We start from the raw sequence: 16,474 nt of genomic DNA on the forward strand, positions 1-16,474 counted from the left end.
TATCATTATTAATTGTTGTGAGATTGTGGAAAAGTAAATGTTAATGTGTTGATGTCGTATAAATGGAGCGTATGGAACCAAAATAGTCAAGTGAATTCCTATTGCTGAACTATCTCGTTCTAAATAAACATTTCATTAATAATGTGCCAAATTTTTATTAGCGAGGAAAAAACTACACAAGAGAATAAAGAAATTACTACAAACACTTGGACAAACACTGAAATGAAGATTGTGAGACAGTAAAGCAAAAAATAAGGCACTAGTAAGGAATTTCAGACAGAGAAGTTCTTGTACACAGAGAATCACTAATCTTGATGAGGCCAAGCAGCTGGGATCCCATTCCTTCAACACTGACTTTAGTTGAAGTGGGTACAGTATATGGATGCATTGCAACTTCAGTAGGTTGGAAGACGTTATTAATTATAATTACCTCCTCTGAAAGTTTAATTTTTCCGTTGCACCTGCAAAAGCTAATGCAAAGACTAGTGGAAATGCAAAAAGAACAGCTGCTACGACTCCTAGATCGTTGTAGTTATACCCGTAAATACTTCTAAGAAAGCGCCAATTGCCTTTTGCTCTCCACGTACTACTATTTCCTTCTCCAGATCGCCGTACTGTGAAGTGAGAAAACCTTTTAGGGACCAGGCTAGGGGGTAAATCCAGTAACCCCAAATCCACCATACAGGAATTTTCTGCAAAAGGAAAGAAAGTCAAAGTTAAGTTTTTTTAGGGTTTCCGTATCCACTAGTATGCAAAATTGTTTCTTGTTCAGCAAGTAAAGATAAGAGTTTGATTACTGGTCCAGGTATGAGGAATCCTGAGAACAAATTGATCATAGTGTAGCAGAAACTTGCCAATACTGAAGCCACTTGAAAAGTTGGGGTCAAAGAAACAAGCAGCATACCGAAGAAGTTGAAGCAGAGCAATGTACAAAACGTAGTATAGAAATACCAAATGCTTTGTAGAGTGACCAGTGGAAATTTATAGCCAGATATGTAATCGTCGAAAATAAAGCTGCTTGTAGCGTTATATATGGAATTTCTACGATCACCTGAAAAATATAGGAGTTTTAGTAAAATTATCCAACTTTGGAATTGCTAAAATATGGTCTAGGAATGATTTTGGAATAGGATCACCTGTGAAAACGAATATGCCCATGAAGAGTACATTCCAGCAAACCTTTCTCGGTATACAATACTGCGCTCAGTAGCTACGAATGGCAAAACGGAGGAACAGTTGCCGACTCCCATGCATTGAAGTAAAAACGAACATTGCTCCTAGAATGTTGAAGAAATCTTGTTCACCATCTCTTCAGAACAAAGAAAAAAAGGCGTTTTAGATGGTAGGTATATTAATAAATTGTTAAAATATGACTTCATAGAACCCATAAGACTTGGTTATCATAGTTGATGGACTTACATTTTCTGTCCCTTCTGCCAAAGAAGTGCTCCAAATAACAAAGAACATGCTGCAGTAAAAATCAATCTCCCCAGGTTGTATCTCGGACTTCTCCAGTAGGTTAGATGCCGCTTCCATAAGCATGCTTTGAATTGCTCCCACCCACTTTGCGGAAAGCGAGTAGAGAAATGTAGTTCCTCTGAGCCTTGTTCTGGAATTTGGAGATCTCTTACTAGTTGGTTGTTCCTCCTGAATAGCACAAAAAATCATGGGTTTGATTCAGTAAGATGCATGATTCAACAATGTAATGGATTTTTTAATGTGGAAGTGTTTGAGTAAAGCTCATATGTTGTATATGATAATGTAGTAATGCTCACTGGCATAGGTGTGAGTCTTTGTAGAGATGAGCAAAATCTATGGCAAGTTGAGCTTCTGCAGAAGAACTGGCGACCTCTAACATCCACGTTGCTGGGTTGTAATTCTCTTTGATTTTTGGAGCACCAGGAATAGCCTGTAACAGAAAGCGAGAGAAAATTGAGAGTTTACATAATTGAACTGTGTATCAGTCAATCAGATATGAAAACCAAGGAAAAGAGTGTTCATGTTATCAAATAACTTTACCTCAAAGTATTCGATGAGTTTACTTGAATTTCGACCGAGCTCCCCGTTGAATATTACTTGTCCTCCTCTTTTCATCAGAATAAGCTGTACAAAGAATAACCTGATATGTTATTTCCTATTTATTTACTACAAGAAAAATAACTGTTTCATGTACAGAATCTCACTAGTCAATCACCTCGTCAAATGCTTCGAAGATATCAATACTTGGCTGGTGAATAGTGCATACAACTGTCCTCCTTGTGCTAACAATATTTTTCACAACTCTCATGACTATAGCAGCTGCTCTAGCATCTAAACCCGAGGTTGGTTCGTCCATAAATATTATGGATGGATTTGAAACAAGCTCTACCGCTATTGTAAGTCTTTTTCGTTGCTCTGTCGATATCCCACTACCACCAGGCGTGCCAACTAATTGATTTCGTCGAGCTCTATCATTTGAAGAACTTCTTTCACAAATTGCTGACAAATAGATGGATCAATTCAAATCATCTTGAAATCTTATAGAATCATAGAACTTTTTTATTTTTTATCTATGCATGTAAAATGAATATATTATGTTTGACATGCAACATGCCTTGTAAGTTTAAAAAATAACTTACAGATCTTGTAGGCCTATCAATCTGGACGGGCAAGCGCAACCAAGCTGAGTATGCTACTGATTCTTCGACTGTAATATGTGGAGAGTGTATGTCACTTTGCTCACAATAACCGGATATTCTGGCATATGTTTCTTGGACTTTAGGGTACCCTCCAATTCTGATGTCTCCTTCGATGGTTCCACCAGTTTTTCTTCCAGAAAGGACATCCAACAGTGTTGTTTTTCCAGCTCCACTAACTCCCATTAAAGCTGTAAGAACTCCAGGTCTAAATGCACCGGTTACATCTTGAAGAAGCTGTAGTCGATTTGGAGAAAAACCTTGATCTTTCAATTTCTGTTGAATAGAAACGGTGAAATCCGATCATTATAATTCAAATACAACATTCTTGCAGAATCAAGAACTCACAAACAATGTGGTTACCTTTGGTGTATCAACAAAATATTGCACTTTTTCAAACGATATGCTTATGGGCTCAAAAGGTAAGACCATTCCTGAACAATTTAAGATAATTTTTAATTAATTAGCACATTTCTTAAATGATTTGAAGATCAATTGAACAGTAAGAAGTATCACAGCTATACTCGTAGGTTATGCAGAAGTTGTGTGAGTATCTACACAAGTTAATTCTTTTTCTTGGAAGGAAGCATCTAAATTTTCTTTTCCCTTAAGCTTAGAGAACCTTTCGTGAGAGATGATTGTTCGAGAACTTCCCGGAGCTGAAAGAAAAGGGTCAAATTCAATAAGATCTTCAGTGGATTCAGGGTTAGTTATCAAATCTTTCATATCTCAATGTCTCATTGGTAGAGACTTACATTTCAATAAACTGAGTGCAAAGGTGAAACCAAGGTTAAAAACCATCCAAAATCCAAGTAAAGCTCCTACTGATATCCAATAAAACTTGTCATCGAAGTTTAGACCACGGCTTTCTAGTGCTTGCTGGCCTATAGTGACATTCAAAGATAAAATCTGCACGTCACAACAACCAGTAAATAAGCATTGATGTAAACAAAAGTTCAGGAGGCAAAACAGCTGCCTCTACAAATTAAACTACCTTGATGTGGTTTCATTATTTAAAAGTACAGTACTTCTTCCTTCACCTTTGTCCACCTTGGAGCATGGAATTCATTTATTGAAACACCTATTTCTCCAAATGTTAGAGGCGAAATCCAAAAGCCCCATTCCAACCAAGCAGGCAGAGAAGCTGCATTTGGAAATGGTTATTAGATTGACTAATTAAATGGTAGCTTTTTTAAATTTCGGATGAAGTTAAAGGAGAAATATCTTACATCTCGGAATCACAAAGCCGCCAAACAGAAACATTACAATTAAAGTGAAGAGAGCGATGGTTGCTGCTACTGTAGGAGTCCGAACCAATGAGGCAATCAAACGAAACAACGATATTGATACTTGATGCATAAGGAATAAAATAAGGAGCTGCTTGAAGAACCTGTCAGGCTCAGGACTGTAACCAATGACGTAATAAGTCATAGATGTCCAAAGAAAAGCATCCAACAATGAAAATGGAATCTTTAAAATGATAGCTGGAATGGAATACGCCCAAGCAGGATAAAAATAGAAATCTCTTTGCTTGTAGAAGACGGCAAGTCTAGAGACAGTCATTGAGAGCTCCGCAGTCCCATTGGTCATCAGTCTAATGAGAGCATAAAACAAAGAACCCATGTAGTGTTGAACTATAAGTATTTGAGCTGAAATGTTTTAGAATAAGTTTTGTTTAAATTGGTGAATCCACTTGTGCAGAATGAGGCAAAGTGTAAATGTCTAGTTTTGTAAAAAGGCCATGAGTGCCATGTGTTGGTAGATCCATGAAATTAGAGAGATGTGTGTCTAGGATGAAATGTAGTAGTTTGTGTGGTCCCAAGTTAAGGACCTTCAGTTAATGTAAAGCACGTGAGTGCTCATTTCTGAAAAAAGAGAAGCAATATTCCTCTGTAAAGTTTCTGCAGAGAGAAGAACAAGAAACCGTTCGCTTTCTCCAACCTTTGTTCATCGTGTGTTTTCTGTACAGCTCCATCTTCATTAAAACTCTCATTGAAATCAAGTTACACTAACATGGCCTCAGAGCCAGGTTGGGTCTAACAATCTGGGCGTAAATCTGTGAAGGTATTTTTGAGCTCAATCGAAGCTCTCTTGAAGCTCTGTGAACGTTGTCGATTCAGATCAAAACATGTCTGGATCTGGAGGCTCGGAAGTGAGGACTCCAGTTTTCTCCGGTGAGAACTACGAGTTCTGGAGAATTAAAATGGCAACGATATTCAAATCCCTTGGGTTATGGAATCTGGTAGAGAAGGGGATTGAAACCTCCAATCCGAAGAAGAAGGAAGCTGGAGAAGCATCGAAGGATGATGAAGAAATGGTAGCTGTTCTGATGAAAGACGCAAAGGCTTTGGGAATCATTCAGAATGCAGTCTCGGATCAGATCTTCCCACGAATCGCCAATGCCGAGTCAGCTAAGATGGCATGGGATTTGTTGTACGGGGAGTATCACGGTGGTGATCAGGTACGATCTGTGAAATTGCATAATCTTAGGAGAGAGTTTGAATATGCTAGGATGAGAGATGATGAGTCTTTATCTAGCTATCTTACACGGCTGAATGAGTTAATTAATCAAATGAGAACATTTGGTGAATCTCTGTCGAATGAGAGACTGGTGCAAAAGGTTCTGATTAGTCTTAGTAAACCTTATGATTCTATCTGTTTGGTTATAGAAAACACAAAGTGTCTAGAGACTGTAGAGTTGCAGGAAGTAGTTGCAATCTTAAAAAGTCAAGAACAACGATTTGATCTGCATACTGTTGATACTACTGGGAAAGCATTCTCATCTTTCTCAGTGAGTTCAAAAGAGCAGGATAGGGGTGAAGGTCAATCTGGTTCATCTCAGTTTCAGAAAAATTGGAATAACAAGGGCAAGAAATGGGGTTCAAAACCTAAGTTTCAGCAGAAATTTCCTGCTAATCCTGCACATAATGCACAGTCAATGGGACATATAGGTACAAAACCACAGTGCAGGGTATGTTCTAAGTTTCACTTTGGAGAGTGTAGGTATAAAGGGAAACCTAAATGCTATAACTGTGAAAAGTTTGGTCACTGGGCTAGAGAGTGCACAGTAGGTAAATTAGTGCAAAAGGCAAATAGTGCTAATCAGGTAGAGGTGACAGTGAACCTGTTTTATGCAAATAGCACAATCATTGAATCAAAAGTGAATGGAGAATGGTATGTAGACAGTGGTTGTAGCAACCATATGACAGGGGATTCTAAGTTGTTGATAGACATGAAGACAAATGTGGTTGGCAAGGTTCAAATGCCCACAGGGGAACTCATGAATGTGGCAGGTTTTGGTACACTTGTGATAGACACTAGCAAAGGCAGAAAATATGTCAAAGAAGTAATGTACCTACCTGGGTTGAAGGAAAATCTGTTAAGTGTGGGGCAGATGGATGAACACGGTTACTACCTGTTATTTGGGGGAAAGATGTGTAGTATCTTTGATGGACCTTCATTGGATTGTCTTGTACTCAAAGTTGAAATGAAAAAGAACAGATGTTATCCTTTGACACTGATACAAAATGATTAGGTTGTACTGAGAGCAGGTATTTCTAAGTCTACTTGGATATGGCACAAGAGACTAGGCCATCTGCATTTTAGAGGTCTTCAACAGCTTAAGAACAAAGAAATGGTGCATGGTCTCCCAGTTTTAGAAGAAATGGATGAAGTTTGTGAAGGTTGTCAGTTTGGGAAACAGCATAGAGAGTGGTTTCCAAAGAATCAAGCGTGGAGAGCAAGTAAACCTCTAGAACTGGTGCATGTAGATCTGTGTGGTCCTATGCAGAATGATTCTCTTGCGGGCAACAAATATTTCATGCTTCTTGTAGATGACTGTACAAGAATGATGTGGGTTTATTTTCTGAAATACAAGTCAGATGCATTGATCTGTTTTAGAAAATTCAAGTCCATGGTGGAATTACAAAGTGGTTTTAAGATAAAATGTTTGAGGAGTGACAGAGGGGGTGAATTCACATCTTGTGAATTCAACAAACTGTGTGAAGATGCAGGGATTCAAAGACAGTTATCTATGGCCTATACTCCACAACAGAATGAAGTGGTAGAGAGGAAGAACCGAGCTGTGGTTGAGATGGCAAAAGCTATGCTTCATGACAAAGGACTACCATACTACTTATGGGCAGAATCTGTACTCACAGCTGTCTATATATTGAACAGGTGTCCTACAAGAGCTCTTGGAGAAGTAACTCCATTTGAAGCATTCAGTGGTCGAAAACCTGGAATTGGACATCTTAGAATCTTTGGTTGTCTGTGTTATGTACACACACCAAATGAGTTGAGACAGAAACTAGATGCAAAGAGTGTCAAAGGCATATTTGTAGGTTATGCAACCTGTGAAAAGGGGTACAGAGTGTATGATCCTCTTAGTAAAAAGCTTATACTCTCAAGGGATGTTGTGTTTGATGAAAATGCAGCCTGGGAATGGAAGATAGCTCTTGAGAACTATGTAACTGTGTTTAATCCTAGTGAGTTATCTGTGCTGCCTAAATGTATCTCATCAGAGACAACTCCAGAGGAAAATAATTATGTTTTGTCACCAAATCTGGCATTTTCTCATGAATCTGTAAGTGATGTGGACAGCAGCATGAGAATGACTCAGGCCTTTGATCACACTCCATTGAAATGGAGGAATCTAGATGATGTCTTGGCACAATGCAATCTTTGTATTATGGAACCTGAAAAATTTGAAGAGGCAGCCAAAGATGAAGCATGGATGAAGGCTATGAAAGATGAACTGTCAATGATTGAGAAGAATGCAACATGGGATCTGGTGAACAGACCAAGTGATAAACCCATAATTGGGGTTAAGTGGGTGTTCAAGACCAAGCTTAATCTCGATGGGACAGTGCAAAAGCATAAGGCAAGATTGGTAGCCAAAGGATATGCTCAGAAACCAGGTGTGGATTACAATGAAACGTTTGCACCTGTAGCTAGACTGGATACAATTCGGACTCTAATTGCTTTGGCAGCTCAGAAAAGTTGGAAATTATACCAACTAGATGTGAAATCTGCTTTTCTGAATGGAGTACTCGAAGAAGAAGTTTATGTAGAACAACCAGATGGTTTTGTGATCAAGGGGAGTGAAGACAAGGTGTACAAGCTTTATAAAGCTTTGTATGGTCTAAAACAGGCACCAAGAGCCTGGTATAGTGAAATTGATACCTATTTTGCTCACTGTGGGTTTGTGAAAAGTCAAAGTGAAGCTACTCTTTACATCAAAGCAAGGGGAGGAGAAATTATGATTGTTTCAATCTATGTGGATGACATAGTGTATACTGGGAATAGCACTGAGATGTTGAAGGAGTTCAAGGAAGACATGATGACAAAATATGAGATGACAGATTTGGGGCTCCTTCACCATTTCCTTGGTATGGGAGTGATTCAAACTCACACAAGCATATTTATCCATCAAAGGAAGTATGCTGGTTCTTTGTTAGATAAGTTTGGTTTGAATGAGTGTAAATCTGTGTTTACACCACTGGTTTCATCAGAGAAGCTATGCAAAGATGATGGCAGTGGTTCAGCAAGTGAGGAACAGTATCGAAGAATTGTTGGAAGTTTGTTGTATCTCACAGCAACTCGACCAGATATAATGTATGCTGCAAGCCTTCTAGCTCGATTCATGCACTGTCCTACAAATAAACATCTTGGAACAGCCAAAAGAGTGCTTAGGTACATCAAGGGAACTTTAGATTATGGTTTGGAGTATGTAAAGGGAAAGAATGCAATGCTAATCGGATTCTGTGATAGTGATTGGGGAGGATCTGTTGATGATAGCAAGAGTACTTCTGGTTATGCATTTTCCTTTGGCAGTGGAGTGTTCTCATGGGCCTCAGTGAAGCAGAATTGTGTAGCACTCTCTACAGCAGAAGCAGAGTACATCAGTGCCTCTGAAGCAACTGCTCAAGCCATTTGGCTTAGATTTGTTCTTGAAGATTTTGGTGAGATGCAAACTGAAGCGACTCCAGTACACTGTGATAATACAGCAGCAATTGCAATTACTAAAAATCCTGTTTTCCATCAGAAAACCAAGCACATTGACAGAAGGTATCATTTTATCAAGAATGCACTCCAGGAAGGGATAATCGATTTGGTGTACTGTCCAACAAATGAGCAGGTGGCAGACATATTTACTAAGGCTTTGTCTAAGGATCGATTCAACTATCTTCGAGATATGCTTGGTGTGAAATCAGCTCAAAACTTAAAGGGGAGTGTTGAACTATAAGTATTTGAGCTGAAATGTTTTAGAATAAGTTTTGTTTAAATTGGTGAATCCACTTGTGCAGAATGAGGCAAAGTGTAAATGTCTAGTTTTGTAAAAAGGCCATGAGTGCCATGTGTTGGTAGATCCATGAAATTAGAGAGATGTGTGTCTAGGATGAAATGTAGTAGTTTGTGTGGTCCCAAGTTAAGGACCTTCAGTTAATGTAAAGCACGTGAGTGCTCATTTCTGAAAAAAGAGAAGCAATATTCCTCTGTAAAGTTTCTGCAGAGAGAAGAACAAGAAACCGTTCGCTTTCTCCAACCTTTGTTCATCGTGTGTTTTCTGTACAACTCCATCTTCATTAAAACTCTCATTGAAATCAAGTTACACTAACATGTAGTACTTTGCATGGACCTCGTCAATATCCATCCATGTGCGTAAAAACACTGTCATTGTGACCAGCGCAACGACTACAAGCTGTAGAATGAAATAATTCAAGTGGTGAGGGAGCGTGACATAAATGAGTTAGGATTCAGATAGATCAAGGGTTATTCATTACCTGCACCGACTTGAATACATGAACAAATGAGTTACGTTTCATAAGAAGCCATTCTCTAGCCGTGCATGCTTTTAATAGTTCCCATTTTGTTAATGAGTAGAAGTTGAATGATAAAGCAATTTTGTGGTGCTCAGATTCTGTTTCCAAAAAAAAAAAAAAAGTTATTCTTTATATATGCCTGGCATGCACGATGCATCACGTGCTGCAAATGCAATAGGAATACTAAGAACATTGCAGGTACTACAAACTCTGAAATATGATTTTTTTTCGACAAAAAAAAAAAAAAAACAAATATGAATTTTTTCAAGTACCCGTCAATATTATTGTTATTAATTTCAATTTTATTATTTAAGTGGGACAGTATCCATGTTTAATTATATTAACTTAACAAATTAAAACCACGATTTATTTAATTGGAATGCAGTCGAAGAATTTGAACTTCCTGGGGAGAAATTTTGTTGTGTCCAGAACATGGCCCAATATACGAAGTGTAATTGTCACAGCCCGTCCCGGAGGTACTATTGACGGGATTGTGAAGTGACGAAAGTGCCCTTGACGGTCACTAAGGTACGTGTGTGTGATATATTTGGATTAATGCACCTAATTCCTAAGTTTTTGGAAATTTACTTAAGTTGGAATAAATTAAGTAGGTATGTATGTTTATGTGGTTTTGGTTGGACCACACGCAGGATCCCTCTCTCTCTCCTTCCCCCGTGTCTCTCTCCTCCCTCTCGACACTCTCTCTCAGTCTCTCACTCTCTCTCTCACCCTCAACGTACGGACACACCCTCAAACCCCGAAACTTCACGGATCGAAGGTGCCAAGGGCACCATTGTGCTCGTGAAGACTCTACGAACTCAAAGACACCATTTTCAGGTAAGGAATCCTTCGTTTTCACGTTGAAATCTCGAGGTCCGAATTTGGCACTATTCATGAACTTTATGTTGGTTGATTTTTAGGACAATCCAAGCTTGTAGTGAGCTTAGTGAGGTCCTAAGGAAGCTCGGGGACATTCGTTTGGAAGTTTTGGACGTCGGGATCACCACGTTCAAAGTTGGCCGGTTCTTGTGGAATTTTTCCGGTGAGATTTCGTAGTTTTTAGAGCTTTAAAGTAGTATAGCGTGAAACTACATGTTGAGGGCTTCATTTTGATATAAAATACGAAGAAAATGGTTGAGAAACGAAGGAGAACAAGGCATTTGAAAAATGCCCAGTTTTCCGGCCACCGGAAAAACCAGTCCGGCGAGCTCGCGAGGAAGAAGGTGCGCGTGGACCCGTGCCTTCCCTGGCGCGTGGGGGTGCGTGCCACGTCAAAAAATTAATCTAAAAATATGTCGACGTCCATGACGTCGAGTAGATCACCGTGGTATATTCATATACCCAATTTGAGCACCGTATGAGAAAGTTATGGCGAATTATTGGTTATGTGCTTTAAATAACGTTTTTATAGTTATTTCGCATATAGGTGACACCTATCCCGAGGACGAGCGCATCTAGGGACGTCACGGGGGTTACGACCCTTCGACTTATCAGTGAGTGGGCAGTATTTTCTGTATTTACCTATATGCTATCAAATTTCCCAGAAATTGAGTTTTAAAGAAAGTATGTTTCTAAAATGCCATGCATGCATATATGAGTATATGAATTGATAATTGATGCATATATATATGTGAATTGGCGCTGTGGACGCACAGGTAAGTCAGGTGAGTTTTATGTTATTCATGTGCAATGTTTATGTTGATAGCTCATAACCTGCAATCATGGTGTTAGTGCTTATATTTTCACCTCGCACCGCACGCTCACCTTGGATCCAAGTAGGTGCATGTCGTACAGACCATAGAGGGTTCCGACATGTCGTACAGACCATGAGAGGGTTCTGACTGATAGGTGACCTTAGATTGTGTACACAGATGATTGATGAGAGAAGCACTAGAGCGTATTATTACACCATCCTCATCGTACAGACTACTTCAGGTAGTTTCGATTTATCTACAGTGTAGTGCCGTACAGGTCACCGAGGTGACTCCGGATGGATTTGATATTGAGCTATAGAATTAACCGAACAGGACCAACTGCAGGGTCTCCGGTTAATTCATTATTTCACCTGTTATACTCATGCATCATTCAAACTGTTTTTGAAAGTTTTGACATGGCATACTTTCTGGTTTTCAAGAAAGATTGATGATTTGAGAATTTTGAAAACCTATATGTTATTATGCTATTTTTCTGGGAAAGTATACAGGTTTTACAGCGAGGGGTTAGAAATGTTTTAAACGAAAGGTTTTCGAAAAACTTTGTTTTACTGACCCACTCAATTTGTTTTGCGCCCCTCCAGGTTCTAGCTAGCAGTTGGTGACTCACGAGGCTTTCTTCGACGTTCCGACAGACTTCCCTAATGTAGGACTCACCTGCGGGTGTTGTAACTTAATTATAGTTCTACTCGACTGCACCTAGTTGTTTAAGCTCTGTTTATGTGTGTTGCACACTTTAACTCTCTCTCTAGCATGCTATTTGGACATTCTTACTAGTAATTGGTTTTTATTCTCTCGTAATTCTCTTATCTTTGCTTCCGCACCGCACTTATGGTTATGTCATGCTCATGTGACGGCCAGCATGCCTTGATTCTAGGATCGGGGTGTGTCAGTGATAATGTAATTGGATGAAAAAAAAAATCAAGTTTCCAACCAATTGTATTGCTACATGTGTACCGGCCGTGTTACCGGCACACTGAAAAATCTCTCTTTCAAGGGGCTGGTCACGCACATAATGTATAAATTATCTTAGGAACCCTAATTTCAAGAAAGATCATTCTCCCTTAATTAGGCAGATTAGATACAAATTAATATCATAAATTCGGAGTGCTGACTGTTGACTACCAGACGCCCTCCTCTCCTTCTTTATTTGGGTTTGAGACCGGCAACGTAAGATAAACGTACACATTCGAAGTTTGGTTAGATACAAATATAGATGAATATAACACTTACAGAAAGTATGCTTTTGAGCGCAGTCCATAGTGTGGGGAGGGGTTTTCCTTGAACTACTTCGCATTCTGCTTCTACAAAAATATTTTGGTATCGAACTTCCACTGTCGGTAATTGCAATCCCGCTCTACAAAATTGCAAAAGGTCAGTCGTCGGACACTTAATCGATAAGCCATTTTTCTATATTTTAACCTCTAGGTGATTTAATATATGCACAAAAACAAGCATGCGCCAGCTAAGGGAACAAATTGTGGACGCAAGTTTTTATTAAAACAGTGCTGATGGACGATTTAAAAAAAAAAAAAAAAAAGTTCTTGTTGTGAAACTTTGACGCAAACAGCAAAAGTATCTGGTTTTCCGAATAAGGATCGTCTCTGGATATTTTTTGTGAGGATATCAGAGATATTTCAATCACATTTGTTCATCATATATTGTGCAATCAGAAATTATTGTAAATCTTTTTATTTAAATTAAATACAAACAGTACCTAACGAAAACTGATCGCATGATATACAATGAATGAATGTGATTAAAAGATTCTTAAAATTCTCACAAAAAAGATCTGAAGAAGATCCTCATTAGTGTTTTCCATATTATCGGGATTGAGAATTCACTCATTTTGATTTTGTACCATGGTTGTTTTCTATGTTGGACTGAAAAGTTCATATAAATATTATTTAAATAGTTTAAACACAGTGTAAAAGTAGTTAATAGCCCCGGTGTATGGGTGGTCTTCTTCCTTAATTAACCCGCAACCTATTTTGTTCCGAATTCAAAAAACTCTCTTTCATCTCCGTAATTTAAATGCATCTAGTGTAACTTATCTTATTATTTGTAAAAAAAAAAAAATAAGTAAGTTTACAAATTTAGTATTTACGTATATAGTATATATCTTAAAGTATTGTTTAAATATTTTTTTACTAGATCAAGTTTATATATTTGAAAGAAAATAGGGGATAAAAAGAATAATTGTTAAATGGCAGCATTGAAAAACCAAATAAGTATGGTGATGGTGATGGTGATTATAGATTAATTCTTCACTGGAGCCTGTGACAATTGATGTATAAACAGATCGGTCTAATTATAATTTACCTGTCTATTCTTTCTTTGAGTTTGTGTAAGAGACGGTGGTTATCTGCCTCAATTTCCTTGAGAAGTTTGTCAATGAACACCCGGCGTTCTAGGGCCCCTATCTTTGTTACATCGATCACCCTCTTACCCTGTTCATCGGCTTGCTGATCTGCATTGCTCCTACGACAATCAAATAACGAGGTTCTAAGACGTTCAAACGTTGGCAACCTTTCGATTGTAGCCCACTGCAAATCAACTTCATCGTCGTTGTTGTCGTTGATGGATCTCACATCTGAAGTGCTTCTGAAACTTGATGCGTGTTGATGGAAAGAGGACCTTACGCTTCTTCCTATCTCCGCTGCCAAATCCATTAGGGTTTCCAACGATCCCAAGGGAGTCTTGGTGCATAGGCTTAGCTTAGCAGTTGCAGCTTCACCTTCCTAGTATATAATCAAGTACGTTACAATGTAGTTGATGATGATACCGTATGTGGAAGCAATTAATATATACATAAAAGTGCGTTGACTTTAGTTAGTAATATGACAAAGTTTGTGTCGTATGCATTAATGCTGAGGTAGTATCAAAATGGCCTGAGATATGTGAGCATTGTTCCAGGAATATGGTTGGGTACATCAAATACAAAAATTTAACTAGTTGTATTATGATTTTGGTGTACCCAGTCGTGTTCATGACACACTAAAATATTTCTCTTAAGATATGATAATTGGACATAATTTCTGCACACATTTTTTTCTTACTTTCTGCACTCTTCTTAATTTTAGTCATTATTATTTTTCATTTATTCAATCTAACATCTTAAAAAAGGGGAGCGTATTCGGAATTCATTTCCTTATGGCAATATATCTATGCTTAAGGTGGCATTTATATTTTATTTTATTCTTTATTTTATTTTATTTATATCATGTGGTTTTTATGTCCTTCTTTCCTTTATCTGTAGAAGATACTTTTTTTTCAGTAAAAATGGTACAGAAGATGCTAAAGACAAAATTTGTGAGAAAATTATGTCTCTAAAATGTATTATATGTGTTTCTAAAAAAAAATTGTATTATATGTAGGAAAATATCAGGGAGATTACATTTTTGTAGTACGTTGGTGTACTATCCAATGTGGACATGGCAAGTAATGTGTACATGCCACGTCAATTAATGAATTTATATAAAGGAAAACTAATGAATAGTCCAAAAAAACTTTAGTTTTAATGAAAAATGAAAAATAAAGGTGTAGTGAATAGTACCAGAAAAAAGGTAAAAATGTGGTTTTTCGTTAAAAGTGAATAGCACCGGGAGTGTTTCGTTAAAACTCCCCTTATTTAATGCTATGTTGGCATCACTTATCATATGAGATGATACACCAATATAGTTTTAAAATGTGATATGTTGAGAATAAGTTTCACATTGATGAGAGAATGGGCCTTGCATGGGCTCATGGTTGGGCTACTCCGTATATTGTCAATTGGTTTTAAGGTGGAACCTCAACTTTCTTTATGGTATCAGAGCAGGTTGTCCCTCATGTGAAGCCAAACAATCACACGATCCCCATAGCCACACTATCCCATTGTGTTGTCCATGTGAGCCCGTTGTGTTGTCTATGCATTAGGCTTGGAAATTCTCACACATTAGGCTTAAAAATTCGCTACACGTGAGGGGGACTGTTGAGAATGAGTCTCATATTGATGGGAGGATGAACCTTACATGAACGTATAAGAGGTTTGACTACTCTCTATATTGCCAATTAATTTTATGGTGGAACCAACTTTCTTCACCCTTGCCATTATTTACTGGCTCGTTTGGATGTGATTTTAAAATGATTGAAATCGCTTTTACAAACAATGTTTTTGGGTTCCAAAAGCATTTGAAGTGCTTTATACAAGAAGCATCAGTTATGTGCTTCTTCCAGGAAGCACTTTAAGTGCTTTTCTAGGATTTACTTACATTTTTACTAAAAATTGGTTCTATAAACATTTTCACAAAAAACGTTTTCAGTAATTTTAAAATCACATCCAAACGAGCTCTACATCTCTAGATTAGAAAAAGAATCTTATTAGTTTGCTGCTAATTACATTACATTAAAGTTAGGGGCTTTTAGATTTTAGGACCTAAATAAGATTACTTTTAGATTATAACCTGCATGGTTTTCTCTATCCAATTTAAGTCCCTATTTTAAAATCTTAACGACATGTCATATTTAATTGCCTTTATCACATATACTATTTACAAACTTGCCATCCACATATTCAATTAATAATTAAGGCTAAAAATTGGAAATTGACTTTCACACTCAAATCTCCCATTCATACACTTAAATCAAAATTCTAAAATTTTAAAATTTTTGGAAAGTACTAATAGGTGCAAGAAAATAAATGAAATTTTTTATATTGACTAATTGTGAACATAATAGTGAAAGATATGACAAAAATACATTAAAAAAGAGTAGCAAAACATCATCACTAACACAATTCCCATCTCCATAAGAAAAAAGAAGAACACCCATAAAAATTTTAAGTACATTAACAAAGTGCTATACATGGGTACGGAAGTATAAGTGCAAAGGCATAGGTACGGAAGTATAAGTGCATAGGCGTAGGTACGGAAGTATAAGCGTATAAGTGCATAGGCATAGGTACGGAAGTATAAGTGCATAGGCATAGGTACGGAAGTATAAGTGCATAGGCATAGGTACAGAATATAAGGGCATAAACATAGGTACGGAAGTATAAATGCATAGACATAGGTACGGAAGTATAAGGGCATAAACATAGGTACGTAATTTCGGTATGCAAACTTTACTCCATGTATCTTCATATCAGTACACAAATCATAGATTTAAAAATACGTACTTGTCAATCTCCATAGACAAAAAATTATCATACACGAATAAACACAATTCATAAGTAAAAAATAGATTTGCTAGCCTTAGCTTTTCCATAATGCAAGAAACATAC

General features: G+C 37.6%; 1 pseudogene; it reads right to left on the reverse strand.

Annotated features, from left to right (window-relative positions):
* Nucleotides 1-264: 264 nt before the first annotated feature.
* Nucleotides 265-15,662, reverse strand: LOC103442784 (pleiotropic drug resistance protein 3-like; annotated as a pseudogene).
* Between the last annotated feature and the right edge of the window lie 812 nt (nucleotides 15,663-16,474).

The sequence above is a fragment of the Malus domestica genome, chromosome 09 (assembly GCF_042453785.1).
Source record: "Malus domestica chromosome 09, GDT2T_hap1".
In the NCBI taxonomy this organism is placed as follows: domain Eukaryota; kingdom Viridiplantae; phylum Streptophyta; class Magnoliopsida; order Rosales; family Rosaceae; genus Malus; species Malus domestica.